Source organism: Akebia trifoliata, chromosome 12 (genome assembly GCF_017979445.1).
Source record: "Akebia trifoliata isolate Shusen 1 chromosome 12, ASM1797944v1, whole genome shotgun sequence".
NCBI classification, from domain to species: Eukaryota; Viridiplantae; Streptophyta; class Magnoliopsida; order Ranunculales; family Lardizabalaceae; genus Akebia; species Akebia trifoliata.
The window spans coordinates 7,808,905-7,822,200 of NC_141386.1; the positions used below are offsets into that span (position 1 = coordinate 7,808,905).

At 33.5% G+C, this 13,296-nt stretch overlaps 1 pseudogene across 1 annotated transcript; it reads left to right on the plus strand.

Annotated features, from left to right (window-relative positions):
* Window positions 1-875: 875 nt before the first annotated feature.
* LOC147388837 (nucleobase-ascorbate transporter 7-like) lies at window positions 876-12,652 on the plus strand (annotated as a pseudogene). Its single transcript, XR_015170810.1, has 14 exons — window positions 876-1,157; window positions 2,388-2,544; window positions 3,359-3,523; window positions 3,598-3,977; window positions 4,700-4,759; window positions 6,184-6,281; window positions 6,392-6,571; window positions 6,670-6,770; window positions 7,161-7,236; window positions 7,378-7,437; window positions 8,026-8,183; window positions 11,164-11,532; window positions 11,630-11,748; window positions 12,438-12,652. The product of XR_015170810.1 is annotated as a nucleobase-ascorbate transporter 7-like (transcript).
* Window positions 12,653-13,296: the final 644 nt, after the last annotated feature.

A 13,296-nucleotide genomic window follows, 5' to 3' on the forward strand; every position in this document is an offset into this window, starting at 1 on the left:
ATTTTGAAATCCCCCCCCCCTCACCCCAAGGAAAATGATTTTCCATCTAACATGGACTTTTTAATCGTTATTGTTCATTAAGTTAACCGATCGCACTCTCTTCAAAAACAACGATGAGTGAGAACCCTAATCTTTGTTTCTTTTTTGATTTACCTTATTTTAGAAGTTTTGATTCAGATTTGTTGTTTTGAAGTTGCATGAATCTTAAATTTTTTGGATTATTTTGATGATGTAAAAAACTGATTTTGTTAGATTGTTTTGGTAATCACAAACCAGATTTTGTTAGATTGCATTTGAGAATATTTGTAGGTATTACTAAACTAAGTCGATGTGTTGACTCTGTGATTTTTTTAATTGGTTTTGTTAAGTCTTGGAACCAAGTGACCTTGAAACCCATGCAAGTCAATTCAACTTGAGAATGTTTTTTTATTTACCCTTTCTTTTGAGGAAAATATTACTTTGATTTTGATTTGGGAATTCCTTGTTTGTTTTGAATTGTAAGAAACCCATTTGATGTGGGTTGAAGTAGTGCTTTGAAATTGAAATGTTAAAACTATTTGCAAATTTTACTAGGTAAAAGAAGTCGATTTTATTGGAATGGGTGTGATAATTCAAAAGATTTTCAATTATTTGTACTGTTTTAGTGGTGAAAAAGCCCAATTTTATTTGATATGTTGATGACACTAAAGTTTGCACTCTTGGAATAATACTTGTGTTGTTATATATAAAATTTTTACTTATTACACCTCAACTAAAAATAAAGAAAATAAGTGAATGGGATGTAATAAGAAAAGATGGGGGTGACAATAGAAACTTGGTCGTCTCCTATTCATATATGATGGAAACAGATCTCTTTCACTCTCTTTTATCATTTTTTTCCCTGACCTAGCGAAACAAAAACATATCGAAACTCGTTCGATAGAACCCTCGATAGTGATATCTTTCCCTTCGACAATTACGGTGGCTAGTTCTCCATCAACGTAAACCCTCAACGAAAACTCGACATAACCCTCAACGGTGGCGAGTTCTCTCTGATCTTTGAAACCCTCGACAGAGAGAGAGGAATCTCTCGTTTGGAACTCGACAGAGAGAGAGTCGTCTCTCATTTGCGCCTTCGACAAAACCCTTCTTGCTCTCTCATCTCTGAAGTTTTTTAAGTAAGAATTCTTTTTCTTCTCTAACCATTTTTGAACATTTTTAAGGATTTGTGTTTTTAAGTTTTTGGTTTGGGGTTTAGCTTGGAATCAGATTCATTGAACTGGTTTCTTTGATTTCTAATCCCTTTTGTTGATGGAAATCTCCCTATTTCTAGGTAACGATAATACAACAAAACAGATTTTAAAAAAATCAAATTCCAAGTTATGAGTCAATCGAGATTTGTACAGTGATAGGAAGGACCAGAAATACAATTATTAAATGCATCTTGGATGCATAGCAAGCACATAGCCCGTGAAGTCTATCATGTGACATAATGTGGTTTTCATTTATATGGTTTCCAGACTGTTTGTGTATTGTTAGTAGCTAGTCTCCTCGACCTCAGTAGTTTATGTTTTTATCTTTTGAATGTTCTCTTTCTCTTTTCAATGAGCAAAATAACCTTCTCACCATGCTGAACAAAGTATGAAAGCTGGAAAAGATGAACTGAAATCCTACCAGTATTTTTCCTTTTAATCTTTAAAATACATCAAGATCATCTAACATACTCGACTATTTTAGCATTCATATAAAAAATAAGTAAAAAAATATAGTTTTTTTTTTTTTGTTTAATCTGAACATATTGCATCATAGCCCATAAAAAATCCATCAAAATTTTGGCCATAATGCTGAACAAACTAATGAGTACGTAGTTGGGAGAGTCCTCTACCCCTTGTTTTAGATGGATAAAGCAAATGAATGTTTTATTTGAAGCATATTCATGGATAATTGATATGTTTCTTAAATAGGTTGTGTTACAAGAATGGATCATGTATCATAGGGGTTTATTCATAATTGATGTTCTTGAATCTTTACTTGGATGATGCTTCTTGAATGATGATTGTTCCCTTATGCTTCGTACAGGAATGTCGTGTGTTTTCTAAATCTCCTTTCAATTAAACTTGGCACTCGTAACTGTTTTTTAATCTCACATTGGTATATGATATATATATATATATATATATATATATATATATATATATATATATATATATATATATATGTTGCTCCAATGCCAATGGAAAGGAGACTGAGATCCATATTGATCCTAAAATATCACTTAAATTGATCATGGCTGTTAATTCTCTCCACACTTGAGAAACTTGCTTTACTTCTTGAGCAACAGTCCTACTAAACATTGTAAGTTTTTGCATAAAACGAAACTGATTTTATTTATGCTCTTTTGTGCTCAGAATTGCTAAAACTAGAGGAAGAAAATATTCAACCCCTGCTGCAGCAGGACCAAGTACTGATAAACATCATGAAGAAAACATTCCCGAAGGTCCCGTGGATACTTCACAACTTCGAACTCTTAAGACGCACAAAGCATTTTTTATTTGGCAATCGCAAGTAAGTTCTACATTAACTTTTCAATATTTGATATAATTAGTTGTTAGGAAAATTATTTTTCTTATGTTTGTCATGTAATCATTTGTAGGAAATCGATGTTCTCACTATATTTAATCATTCCAAGAAGTTGGATGATTAGGACTTTGAATTGAGACTCCTGTTTTTCAACACAAAGTTCAAGCTTCCGATTTGTTAAACCTTGGTAGGTTCAAATACCAATATCTGAATAAGACATTGTTGACTGCCTTCATTGAGCGATGGCAGCCAGAAACGAATACATTTCATCTCCCATTCAGTGACATGACGATTACTTTAGATGACGTAGACCATTAAGTGACATTTTTGTGAGGCCATTAGTTAGTGGAGTGGCTAGACATTTAGTAGTCCAGACTTTGGATCTTCAACTTGAAGAGGTGGCGACTGAAATGCAGTTTAATAGGGACCACATTATTTCTATGAATTAGCTAATTCAAAATTTTAAGGGGTACAGTTACACTGCAACCCCACAAGAATTAGACAGTGTGGTCAGAGGATATTTGTTATATGTTTTGGGATGTACAATTTTTGCTGATAAAATCGGGAAGAAGGTATTTGCGAGATACCTTTCATTGTTACGGGATGTTCAAAACGTCAAAGACTTCTCTTGGGGGACAGTTATACTTGCGATTTTGTATAGACAACTGGGGTGCGCATCAAGAAAAGATGTGACACAGATAGCTGGATATCTTCCATTGCTGCAAGTATGCGTAAATTAGATCTTATTTTTTTTTAATTTGACGTATATATAATAACAAGTCTGTATTTTCATTTGCAGGCATAGATCTATAAACATTTCCCACAATTCCAAGTGGGTTTGAATATCGAATTTCATGTTGGTGACCCGCGTATCAAGTAGTGGAAACCAACTTTTCTAAATGTTGTTTCTATTGACGAACTCCAACTTTTACGTCAGACCATAGAAGATATGGTCAAAGAAGAGGTAAGCATTTTATCCCATTTTCTATAATATAATGAGCTCATAATTATGTTTAATCTAATTTATATGCTTGGCAGGTGATCTGGGACCCATATAGGGAGGATAGAGAACATTATCCGATAACCCCAATCACGTTCTATAATGGTTGTCTGAGAGCTGACAACGTCGTTGAACCTTACCATCCGATAAGGTGTTTTCGACAGTTTGGATACATCCAAACCATCCCTCTCTACCCGATACGACCTAGCTACGAACAAAGGGGCCTAAATGTACTCACTTATCGTGTTGAATACAAATTTAGAGAGGATCATTAGCAGAATTGGTCCAAGCATGTTTTGTCTTTAAAAGATTTGGGAGCTAAAGTAATTTCTCCATGGGATGTTGAATCGGCTTATCAGCAATGGTTCGCCAACATATCCCATACGACATCCAGAACCTGGACAATCACATTGGACTGGTACGACAATGACAAAATCAATCTAATATAGCGTTGGTCTTTAAAGACATCGCTAAATTGGTAATTTCATAGTCTATAGATTAGATTTGACATATTTGAATCAAACTCGTGCCTTATTATTTACTCATTTTTGCAATATTAATCAGTGCATATGTATGTGGGTTAGGTTGAGATGAGAAATATAGCATTGGGTCTACTGAAGGAATCCATTTCCTTAAGGCCCAACTAAGAAGTAGAGCCTTTATTGATGCGCCAGAGGGAAGTGTATAAAATTCTTCATCCACAACAATGGTCTCCATCTTCTCCGCTAGTCGATGATTAAGCTCAATATGCAATGAACGAAAGAGCTCGAAAAGGGAAGGGGCATGCTCAACCGAGTATGAAAACTCACAGGATTTAGTTAGATTTGTTCTATTTTGCTTAATTTGTATTTTTATATGAATACAATGTCAGAAGGAATGATTATTCTAACATTGTATAAAATACAATCTGATCTCATGTCAGAATGATGCTTTTGGGGACATAGAATTTAATACTTATATTTCAAATGGATCTTTTATGAGAAATGTGGTGTACAATTTTATTGTAATAAGGTGTACATAAGAATCGTACTGATAGAAATAATTTGTATTTTTTTTGTGTACTGAATGTGAAGATAAATTAAGATTTTCAATTATGATATGTATACATTGGTATTAAATTAAGCCTTTTAATACTTACAGGTAATGTGCAAGAGGATGATGGTGAGCGTGACGTAAATATCATTCAAAGAAGAGTTGAAGGTGACTCGATCTAATTGTTTAATATTCACAATCTTGTTTTAAAGTATTTTATAAATGTATAACTTTTCTTATGTGGTATTTGTAATATGGAAAGTGAAATGAAAAATTCAAAAAATTTGTACATCACAACGACCAGGGAGTACCTCAACGGATGACATGTTATTATGAATGAAAAGTGCACAAAGAGATAATGTGTCATTTCGAACTCGTGCTGCAGCACTGGGTAGAGTGAAAAGGAATCAATAAAACGACAATAAGCAAGTAATTGAGTTGTCATCAGGTAAATAAATATAAAATCTAATTTAATATGTCATGTTGATTTATGAAAGGTGTTATCATTCAAATACTCGTAGTTTCAAACATTAAAGCAATATAACTAACGTCTTCTAATTATAATATTCTTGCCATATTGTGTGTAGATTCAAATGTTTGAGATACAGATAACTGGCAGAATTGTCACAAGATACTAAGGTATTGTTCTGACATTGCACCGTGAGTCTATTGTTTTTATAAAATAAATGTTAGAAGGATACTTCTAACATTGAAAATCTTCATTAGAGATTACATTTGTTGGCAGACCTATGAAATAAGAAATAATCAAAAAAACAAGAAAGAAACTAATAAAACACAAGATTTACATGGGTCGATTATGTCTAAGTCCACAGATAAGAGTTGAGAATGTTTGATAATGATTATTGCCCTTTTATAACAATAGGTTTTCCAATCAGAAACTTTATCTTTTAGTTTCCCAAATTGTAATTAACTCATTTTCTTCCCAAAATATCATCTTTGTCCATAGAATAGTTAATTACGAAATTGGGTAAAAGAGTTATCCCAGCCACAAAAATTAGTGGTTTGGTATATAGTTCCTTTTGTCTACACAATTCAAGGAATGAACATAGCAAAAATCTTGTGTTTTTATTTAATTATTTAGTTCTTGTGTTGGAAGCCTATCTTAGATTTTAATTGTAGCCTTTTTTTTTTCTTTGCTAACCGAGTGTCCGGGCCAGCTTGTGTGCACCACAACTAATCTTAATGAGGACTACCACAGCAGCCCACCACCATGGTCCCCTAGTTAAATCATGAGAAAAACTCAAGAGGGGAATCGAACCCGTGACGTGCACCTAACCCACACTTCACGTGCTCGCCCTTACCACTTATGCAACCCATGGGTGGGTAATTTTAATTGTAGCCTTTAAACTCATTTTGTTCAAATCTCTGAGTTTTGATTATTTTATGAGTAACAATTCAGTTTTTATTTATATTTTTATTGTACCGTTTAAAGTTTTCCTCTGTTGTTGCTCAACTCAATTTGGTTTTAATTTATGTCCTTTTGTCAATTTTTTTTTTTTTTTGACAACCCTTTTGGTACTTATGAAACTGTTTGATATAATTTTCTAAATCTTTTGGGTATTTCAATATAGCGGAGGCCTTCCTTCTTGATTTCCAACATTACTTAGTTATGCTTGGAACAACAGTTCTCATTCCAACTGCTCTTGTTCCCTAGATGGCAGGAGGAAATGTAAGACATCGAAAAATAATACCCATTTCTTAATACTTCTTTCTTTTTGTTTCTCTAATAATGTCATTGTTAATCCATGATTTTATATATTTATTTTTTTCTTTTTGTAGGAAGATGAAGAGAGGGTTATCCAAACACTACTATTTGTTGCTGGAATAAACACCTTGACCCAAACCATATTCCGGACCCGACTACCCGCTGTGATCGGAGGATCTTATACGTTTGTGGTTCCTACCATTTCAATAATATTTGCTAGACAATACAATCAATTTGTGGATGACCCTCGTGAGGTCTAGTGATTTGAATCCAACACCTTTAAGTTACCAATCTTACCAATATTTCATTTCAATTTGATTTTTAATTGACCACTTTTATGTTCAATGTGCAGAAATTCAAGCAGACTATGCGTGGAATATAGGGTGCCCTCATCATTGCTTCAACTCTTCAAATTGTCATTGGCTTTAGTGGCCTTTGGCGTCATGTTGTTAGGCTGGTTTATAATCTTAACCATGAATTACAAACTCATATATCTTGAAATTGAGTTGATGTATAATCCTAGTTGCAATTTGTTCCAATCGGGTCATACATTGTCGGGCTTTGTTAATGTGTTCCCTTAGGGCACATGTTAAAATGCATTAATGCACCACCAAAACTTATTCTATTACCTAAAATGCCCTAAGGGCACACATTGTGAGCCTATATGGGTCATACATGATTCCTCTCACCCTATTAGTACCCGACTCGTCTGAACACTGGCCTCAGAAGAGTTGGGACCAACAAAGAAGTTCAAACCTTGATTGTGAATGTGTGATTGACATTGCGGACTCTACAAGCTGTGTTGATTAATTATATCTTTTGTCGTTACTTATACTTGTCCAGGTATTTAAGTCCGCTTTCAGCTATTCCTTTCGTAGCTCTAGCTGGGTTTGGACTCTACAAGCTTAGGTTTCCGGGGGTAAGTATTTGTTGTCTGTTTGTCACTGTTTCTTACACTATATTTATTTTCGTAACTTTCTGCCTTTCAAAATGGTGGTGTTGAATTTGGTTTTAGATTCAATATTTCTGGAAAAAATATTAACCGGGTCTAATTTTCTAGGTTGCTAATTGTGTAGAAATAGGGTTGCCTGGGCTCATTGTGCTATTAATTTTCTCACAGGTAATTTTCTTTAATTTATCGTGCAAATCGAGTTTTGGTTTCCTTCTTATAATTATTGTGATTACAAGTATCGAACCATTGTATTTTGTTCATACACTGAAGAATTCCAAACAAATTAGCAATAATATTAAGAGTGGGGCTAGCCTTAATTACATAATAAGATTTCAAATCTTACTAAGGGTCATTGAGCTCACCTTGTGGCATACAAAACATGATCAAGGATGTAAAGGACCAAATTATCTGGACTTTGAAAAAATCAAAACTCATTTTTCACCCTTGAATTTTAATTTTAAATTTGGGAGTTCAATACCCGTCCATCTTCAAAACCTTGGATCTAGCTCAAAAAATTTTATTTTCTTTTATTTTTTGGATTTGAGTTTCCATGAAATCTAGAGAGCTATGATGTTGTATTGCCAATTTGGTAATCCACTTGAGCTCAACGACCCTTAGTAACATTTGAGATCTTACTAAATTGTTAAGGAAAGTGTTTTTCTAATATTATCTTTCCCTGATTGATATTTATTATACTAATTGCATCAATTTTCAAATGCTTGATTGCAATACATTCCCCATGTTTTACACTCAAAGTGGCATATATTTGACCGGTTTGCGGATATATTTTTTATGGCTATAATGTGGATTTATGCCGATCTCCTCACCATCGGTGGGGCCTATAAGAATGCACCTTTAAAGACTCAACAGAGTTGCCGTTTTGATCGTGTTAGTCTTGTGGATGGTGCTCCATGGTAAGGCTTGCGGCCTTTCTTTTTGTAATTGCTCTGTTTTTGTTCTCTATAGCTCTAGATTTTGTCTATTTATTGTTGTTTTGGGTGGCACTTGCATTGTTTAGTATGTGATTCAGTTGTGTGTCCCTATATGAGATGTTAAATTGCTAACCAAGATATGAGATCCAGTTGTGTGTGATCGTATATGATCTTTTTCATTATATAACATCTCATGGTATGGACGTACGGTTACAAATTACTAGGACGAATACTACCCACCAAATTCGTATAGTATACCTACATGCATGTAAGATGTCAATTTTCTGATTTTTGAAACATGTATAATTCAGTTCTATGTTTCAATGATTTGTTAAGATGTACGTATTTTGCATATAAGTGTATCACGCACAAAAAATGGTGATATAGGAAGACAATTAAAAACCTTTGACGTACTTTACATGGTCCCATCCCATGAAAACTTACTTTCTCGCAAAACGTATGGCTCGTTCTTTCCACATAAGGCTCCTTCTGTTGTTCCCCTACATTTGTTGGTTACAACGTCTGGAAAGCTATGAAGGAAGGTGAGTCATTGGGATGGAAAGATTCAATCTAGCCAAAGATTTCCCCATGTGGTTACCTTTATCCAATTTACTTGACTTAATGGGGCCGTCCGTTTTAGGAATGATTGTCCCAAAAAGGGGTCTTGTCCTCCATTTCACACTCATCCCTAATCCCCTCTAAAGATCACAACTCCCAAGGCTATTGCTTGGATCCCACACATCTAGGATAATAGACCATTTTTTGAATGTGGTCGGTTGAATGGTGCCTTCTAATGTACACCTGACATGTAGTGTCCTTTCTACCTCAAATTTCCAGCATGTATAGTTCAAAGGTGTTGCTAATTTTTTCTTGAATGCATTTGTTTATGAAATGTTGGTTTTTCCATTTATACTAGTCTTTTCAAATTGATTCATCTTATTCTCTTCCACCCCAAATCTCCGAAGCTAATTATGATTGATCCCGACCTTTTAAATCCAAGACCCCCATGCTTCTTAGAAGTACAAGTCCTCTTCCAACTAACCAAATGAAACTTACTCTTTCCGTCGTTTTCATGCCAAAGAAATTCCCAAAAAGGCTTGTCCAACTTTAACTCAATACTCATGGGGATCGAAAACAAGGAGATAAAGTAGATTGGAATGTTGTCCAAAGTACTTCTCATTATCTACAACTCTAATATAGGTACCTTGATTGCCACACACTAATAGGTAACTCTAAGATGGGTACCTTGTATCGGTAAAGTTCAAAATAGTAATAAAAGAAAAAAACCTCTTAGATACATTGCCTTCACAATGCATGGGATTGAATTAGGAAACCTCCTCACTCATCCATAGGGACTACAAAAATCGACTTCTAGTTGTCAACTACACCTCCAAATCACAATTTTTTTCTCCCGATAAGTAAAGGTGATTTTATTTATGAAAAGGGAGGTCAAAGTGATTTTAATGTTTTTGCTTGTTGAGTGTATATTTAATAATACTAAGTTTACGATTTTTTTAAGAGGTAGGAAAGTCACTAGTTTCCAACAACAACACATTGAGATTATTTCAATTTATCAAATAATTAAAAGATTCTTGACATTCTTTAGAGTGAAGGTTTGATTTGTTTTTGTACTAGATTTTCTTCCCTTTGAATTTGGAAGTATACATATGTCTTCATAACCAAGGCCAATTTGCTTCTTGGGGGAGTTTCAATAGTTTTGTATTTTGTTACCATGTAAAATTATAGCTTTCCTTTATAGATTGTGTTTGCGGTTTTAACTTCTGTTCTTAGTGTAAATGTCTATCTTGTTGGGACTGTCATGTTAATATTTGGCATGGGCTTACATGGATTATTTATCAGTAATGTGTCTGCTGATGTACCTTCCGACATCAACTGTGTTCTCAAATGATCTTCCTTGTTTGGGATGTTTGCTCTTAAGGTATTTACAAACCCGTTTAAGGCGATACCTTATATCGAGATTAAGAAGAACCACTCTTTAATTAATTCTTTTTGTTATTCATCTTTCTAGTGTTGCCAATTCTAATTGCGCACGATTATTTGGTGAAATTTAGTTTTTTTTTTTTTTTTTTTTTTGCTTATCGTGGTTATCCTATCCCTTCGGGTGAGACTAATCCCACGATTACACGCATCGCCCCCTCAAAAAGTCCTATGTGCAACTGGTTGAGTCGCCCCAAGGGATTAATTACTTCGTAGGGTTTTCAAACACTTGACCTACCTTTCCTGAGGAGCTTATCCAGGCTGGGCTTGCCAGTAGACCAACCCCTTAGGATGAAATTCAGTTACCTTTGTATGTAGATCTCAGGTTGTCCTACCCATAAACACCTCACATCCCACCAATTCATTTATTCTTTCCATTTAACTTAAAGGTCACGTGTCTAAGTTATAATCACTAATATATAAAATTGTAACATTGAATGTTTCACCTTGGTCTCGACTGAAATATCCGAGGTGTCACAAAACTTCAAAACATGATTGTACCTTCTCGAGGAATAATGCAACAAGTGCTTTATGACTAACTACGAAACTGGTACTCTCCTTCATTATAAAAGGATTACAACATTCTTTACGACTACTATCACAAATGGGTTGATTTTTTTATTTTTTATTTTTGGAGAGACCTAAATGGATGAAAATTAACTCGCTTGATGAGTTAAAGACAAAAGTGGGACACATTATTGTTATGATTCTTCTGGTAAAGATGTTTGAGAGGAGAGATGGTACAAATAACTACTAGTGTGGATCTTCTAAGTTATTATGTATGTATTTTCTTGTCATATGCTTATTTGTACATTCTCTATAATCTTCACAAGTCAGAGTGATAAAGTGCAAAGATTGCTTATTTTTAATGCAATATGAAAACTTGTAAATATCTTTTATTATTATTATTATTTATATGAGACTTCTCTTTTCAAAATGAGTTATTTGATAATCTTCAAAGCAGCAATGACGACCGCATTCGTGTACCCGACATTGAATTGGAAGTGAATGAGCCCAATGGGGAATACAAACACATCACCCTTGTAGAGGACCTTGGTGATGAGGCAATTATTGTCGGCATTGGAAGTGAATGAGCATTGGAGATATTTTCATGTTACAAGATTGGGACACTGACCAACACGAATGACATGCTGTTGTGTTGTGAAAGTATGCATTTGTGGAAATGTCAAGGAAAAGGATGGCCCCTTTGTGGTTCTTAGTTTCTGCTCAAATGGACAACCCCTTGGTAGCTCCAAATTACGATTGGAATCCGATAAACAACTCCTCTCGATTCTCGATGCAATAGATGACACCATCATACCTGCAACTTCAGGTACAAAATTTGTTCTAATTAATTCTGCATAATTAATAAATTTTCATTAAATCAGATATTGGTTCTAATTATATATCCTAATTATCATAACAACAAGGAATGGCAAGTACTGGCACTAAACAGATTTAGTGAAATCAGTATCTGGGGACTCTGGCAAGCTCCTTATCATGGACAATGCTGCAACAGACACCAAGTGGGTCACTTAGCAACTATAAGGTACCAGAATCTTTCATGGGCTGCTCTTTCTTTTTTAGATAAATAAAATAGTTATTTATTATTATTTTTCTTGGTTTGTTCGGAAAAAATGTATATTTAATTATAAAAATCTTATTTAATTAAATTTGCCCCCAATTAAAAATAAAATATCATAAATCTATCAAAAAACTTGTGTAGATAACTGTGTGGATGGATGATAGGATGGTGCCTAGGATGGCTGTGAGGATGGCTATGCCAAAATGAGCTTTTTGACATTGACTATAATACTTCTGATATAATATCAAAAGGCAACTTCTAACATTGACTAAATTACTTCTGATCTAATGTCAAAATGAGCATTTTGACATTAAATAAAATAGTTTTGATCTAATGTCAAAATGCTCATTCTGACATTGAATAAAATATTTTTAATCTAATGTCAAAAACAACTTTTTAACATTGATTAAATTACTTCTAATCTAATGTCAAAAGAAGCTTTTTGATATTTAATAAAATAATTCTGATCTAATGTCAAAATGAGCATTCTGACATTGAATAAAATACATCTAATCTAATGTCAAAAGTAGCCTTTTGTCAAAATCGATTGTCAATTTTATTATTTCTATCAATATATTTAATATTTGTACATATGTTGAATATCTCTAACGTCATCTAATTATAACATTCTTATCATATTGTATTGTGTGTAGATACAGATGACGGGTCGACTGGATACAAATTTGTAGGAACCAATGTTTTGGGATAAAATATCTCGAAGAGACTAAAAAATTTCTTAAAATGTACAACGAGATCTTATATGAGAAATGATCATCTTTTTATTGTAGCTAAGATGTTTATATAAATCCTTTTGATATTATAAATTAATTTTTTTTTTAATTTCAATGTTAGAATGATACTTGTGACATTGGCTTTTTTCAGGCTTGGGGCTACATGTTTTGCCACACCTATATGTTCCAATTTTATAAAAAAATTTATAAATTTCAATTAGCTAAATCAAAGTCACAGACGTCAAGTCAAGTCATTCACTCAGATTTACACAGATCTTTAGAAATATTTTTTTCTCGGGAAATTACAAAAAAATCAACGTGTCAAAGATGTTAAGTCAAATCATTCACTCAAATTTACACAAATCTTTGAAAAAAAATTCTCCCGAAAATTTACAAAAGAATCAATGTGTCACAGATGTCAAGTCAAGTCATTCACTTAGATTTACACAAATCTTTTAGGTAAAATTTTTTTTCTAAATTTTGTAAATGAATCGATATGTCATAGATGTCAAGTTAAGTCATTCACTTACTTAGATTTACATAGATCTTTGGAAAAAAAATTCTTAAAATTTTTCAAAAGAATCAATGTGTCACATATGTCAAGTCAAATCATTCAGTCACTCAGATTTATACACATCTTTTGTAAAAAAAAAATTGTGAAACTTAACAAAATAATCAATGTGTCACGGATGTCAAGTCAAGTCATTATCTCTTATTTTTCATATTTTTCCTGTATTAAATAAAATAAAACTTCACAATAAACGAGCTTAGGATTCTATAA